Source organism: Salvelinus sp. IW2-2015, linkage group LG18 (assembly GCF_002910315.2).
Source record: "Salvelinus sp. IW2-2015 linkage group LG18, ASM291031v2, whole genome shotgun sequence".
In the NCBI taxonomy this organism is placed as follows: Eukaryota; Metazoa; Chordata; class Actinopteri; order Salmoniformes; family Salmonidae; genus Salvelinus; species Salvelinus sp. IW2-2015.
Window position 1 is genome coordinate 49,487,054 of NC_036858.1, and position 4,626 is coordinate 49,491,679.

Consider the following 4,626-nt stretch of genomic DNA (forward strand, 5'->3'; position numbering starts at 1 on the left):
GAGATGATGAATATGAATTTGAAAAATCATGTAATGTCCCTTCAAATGTGTGGGGTGAGTCATCCCTGAACAGGAGAATGATTTATCATGTGGAAGATAGTCAGTGGTAACGTCTGCAGGACCAGACCCCAGCCCAGTGGATAGAACCCTCATTAATAAAAACATACTCAGGTACAGCCTATGGATGAATTATGTGATGGCTTATGTGACCCCCCCCCTCCCCCCCTCTGCTACTTGGAACCCTACTAATCCACGACTGGTCTATCGACGTCACCGCATGAGGAGGCAAAAACAGTCTTTCCTCCATCGCGACGTCCCTCTAAGGCCCTTCTGCTAGCTTGCTAGCCCCGGCCTGCTAACTGCTAGCTTGCTAGCCCCGGCCTGCTAACTGTCTGAATCGCCGTGTCCCCAGCCAGCCCAACCACTCACTGGACCCATACGATCACTTGGCTACGCATGCCTCTCCCTAACATCAATATGCCTTGTCCATTACTGTCCTGGTTAGTGATTACTGTCTTATTTCACTGTAGAGCCTCTAGCCCTGCTCAATATGCCTTAAACAACAATGTTGTTCCACCTCCCACATATGCGATGACATCACCTGGTTTAAACATCTCTAGAGACTATATCTCTCTCATCATTACTCAATGCCTAGGTTTACCTCCAATGCACTCTCTTTCTACCATTCCTTTGTCTGTACATTATGCCTTGAATCTATGCTATCGTGCCCAGAAATCTGCTCCTTTTACTATCTGTTCCGAACGTGCTAGACGGCCAGTTCGTATAGCATTTAGCCGTACCCTTATCCTACTTCTCCTCTGTTCCTCTGGTGATGTAGAGGTTAATCCAGGACCTGCAGTGCCTAGCTCCACTCCTACTCCCCAGGTGCTCTCATTTGTTGACTTCTGTAACTGTAAAAGCCTTGGTTTCATGCATGTTAACATTAGAAGCCTACTCCCTAAGTTTGCTTTATTCACTGCTTTAGCACACTCTGCCAACCCGGATGTCTTAGCCGTGTCTGAATCCTGGCTTAGGAAAACCACCAAAACCCCTAAAATTTCCATCCCTAACTATAACATTTTCTGCCAAGATAGAACTGCCAAAGGGGGCGGTGTTGCAATCTACTTCAGAGATAGAGCTCTGCAGGCTGTCTTACTATCCAGGTCTGTACCCAAACAATTCGAGCTTCTACTTCTAAAAATGCAACTTTCCAGAAACAAGTCTCTCACCACTGCTGCTTGCTATAGACCACCCACTGCCCCCAGCTGTGCCCTGGACACCATATGTGAATTGATTGCCCCCCATCTATCTTCTGAGCTCGTGCTGCTAGGTGACCTAAACTGTGACATGCTTAACACCCCGGCCATCCTACAATCTAAGCTTGATGCTCTCAACCTCACACAAATTATCAATGAACCTACCAGGTACAACCCCAAATCCGTAAACATGGGCACCCTCATAGATATTATCCAAACCAACTCACCCTCCAAATACACCTCTGCTGTTTTCAACCAAGATCTCAGTGATCACTGCCTCATTGCCTGCATCCGTAATGGGTCTGCGGTCAAATGATCACCCCTCATCACTGTCAAACGCGCCCTAAAACACTTCAGCGAACAGGCCATTCTAATCGACCTGGCCGGGGTATCCTGGAATGACATTGACCTCATCCCGTCAGTAGAGGATGCCTGGTTATTCTTTAAAAGTGCCTTCCTCACCATCTTAAATAAGCATGCTCCATTCAAAAAATGTAGAACCAGGAATAGATATAGCCCTTGGTTCACTCCAGACCTGTCTGCCCTTGACCAGCACAAAAACATTGTGTGGCGTTCTGCATTAGCATTGAATAGCCCCCGTGATATGCAACTTTTCAGGGAAGTTAGGAACCAATATACACAGGCAGTTAGGAAAGCTAAGGCTAGCTTTTTCAAACAGAAATGTGCATCCTGTAGTACTAACTCAAAAAAGTTCTGGGACACTGTAAAGTCCATGGAGAATAAGAGCACCTCCTCCCAGCTGCCCACTGCACTGAGGCTAGGAAACACTGTCACCACCGATAAATCCACGATAATTGAGCATTTCAATAAGCATTTTTCTACAGCTGGCCATGCTTTCCAACTGGCTACCCATACCCCGGTCAACAGCCCTGCACCCCCCACAGCAACCCGCCCAATCCCCCACCATTTCTCCTTCACCCAAATTCAGATAGCTGATGTTCTGAAAGAGCTGCAAAATCTGGACCCCTACAAATCAGCCAGGCTAGACAATCTGGACCCTCTCTTTCTAAAATTATCTGCCGAAATTGTTGCAACCCCTATTACTAGCCTGTTCAACCTCTCTTTCGTATCGTCTGAGATTCCCAAAGATTGGAAAGCTGCCGCGGTCATCCCCCTCTTCAAAGGGGGAGACACTCTAGACCCAAACTGCTACAGACCTATATCTATCCTACCCTGCCTTTCTAAGGTCTTCGAAAGCCAAGTTAACAAACAGATTACCGACCATTTCGAATCCCACCGTACCTTCTCCGCTATGCAATCTGGTTTCATAGCTGGTCATGGGTGCACCTCAGCCACGCTCAAGGTCCTAAATGATATCATAACTGCCATCAATAAGAGACATTACTGTGCAGCCGTATTCATCGACCTGGCCAAGGCTTTCGACTCCGTCAATCACCACATTCTTATCGGCAGACTCAACAGCCTTGGTTTCTCAAATGACTGCCTTGCCTGATTCACCAACTACTTCTCTGACAGAGTTCAGTGTGTCAAATCGGAGGGCCTGTTGTCCGGACCTCTGGCAGTCTCTATGAGGGTGCCACAGGGTTCAATTTTCGGGCCGACTCTCTTCTCTGTATACATCAATGATGTCGCTCTTGCTGCTGGTGATTCTCTGATCCACCTCTACGCAGACGACACCATTCTGTATACTCCTGGCCCTTCTTTGGACACTGTGCTAACTAACCTCCAGACGAGCTTCAATGCATACAACTCTCCTTCCGCGGCCTCCAACTGCTCTTAAATGCAAGTAAAACTAAATGCATGCTCTTCAACCGATCACTGCCCACACCTGCTCGCCCGCCCAGCATCACTACTCTGGACGGTTCTGACTTAGAATATGGGACAACTACAAATACCTAGGTGTCTGGTTAGACTGTAAACTCTCCTTCCAGACTCACATTAAGCATCTCCAATCCAAAATTAAATCTAGAATCGGCTTCCTATTTCGCAACAAAGCATCCTTCACTCATGCTGCCAAATATACCCTCGTAAAACTGACCATCCTACCGATCCTCGACTTCGGCGATGTCATTTACAAAATAGCCCCCAACACTCTACTCAACAAATTGGATGCAGTCCATCACAGTGCCATCCGTTTTGTCACCAAAGCCCCATATACTACCCACCACTGCGACCTGTACTCTCTCGTTGGCTGGCCCTCACTTCATACTCGTCGCCAAACCCACTGGCTCCAGGTCATCTACAAATCTCTGATAGGTAAGGCCCCGCCTTATCTCAGCTCACTGGTCACCATAGCAGCACCCACCCGTAGCACGCGCTCCAGCAGATATATCTCTCTAGTAACCCCGAAAGCCAATTCCTCCTTTGGCCGCCTTTCCTTCCAGTTCTCTGCTGCCAATGACTGGAACGAATTGCAAAAATCACTGAAGCTGGAGACTCATATCTCCCTCACTAGCTTTAGGCACCAGCTGTCTGAGCAGCTCACAGATCACTGCACCTGTACATAGCCCATCTGAAAATAGCCCATCCAACTACCTCATCCCCAAACTCATTTATTTATTTATCTTGCTCCTTTGCACCCCTGTATCTCTACTTGCAAATTCATCTTCTGCACATCAATCACTCTAGGGTCTAATTGGTATATTGTAATTACTTCGCCACCATGGACTATTTATTGTCTTACCTCCCTTTTCTTACCTCATTTACACACACTGTATATAGATTTTCTTCAACTGTATTATTGACTGTATGTTTTGTTTATTCCATGTGTAACTGTGTTGTTGTATGTGTCGAACTGCTTTGCTTTATTCTTGGCCAGGTCACAGTTGTAAATGAGAACTTGTTCTCAACTTGCCTACCTGGCTAAATAAAGGTGAAATATATATTTTTTTAAATAAATATGACTTGTCTACAAAATCATATTGCTGTGACTGCTTTCAAATAAAGGTTATTGCAACTGGCACGGTTTTCTCCTTTGCTCACTGACTCCACAAATAACAGGCCAAGAACATCAGCCATTTGTTGAAAATGTCAGGGGCCTTGGGTCAGAAACAGGAAATAGTGCTCTTCCTTACCTCAAGACTAAAACACAGTATGATGCAACACAACATTAGCATGGATGAAATCCTCAGTAGGGGAAACAACAGCGGTTTTTCTCAACATTTATTTTCAGATGTAATATTAAATCAGAGCACCGTTACTGAAATGTGATGCAATGAGATTTTAGTTAGAAGTTAGATTGACAGATATGCTCAAAGAGATTGTAGCAAACAGCAGACAAAAAAACACAATGATAGTGTACACACACACCATATAAACACAAATATAAACTGAACATTTTGGTACTTTAGCTGCTAAGTATTCTGACTTCAGAGTCATGTATTTAACA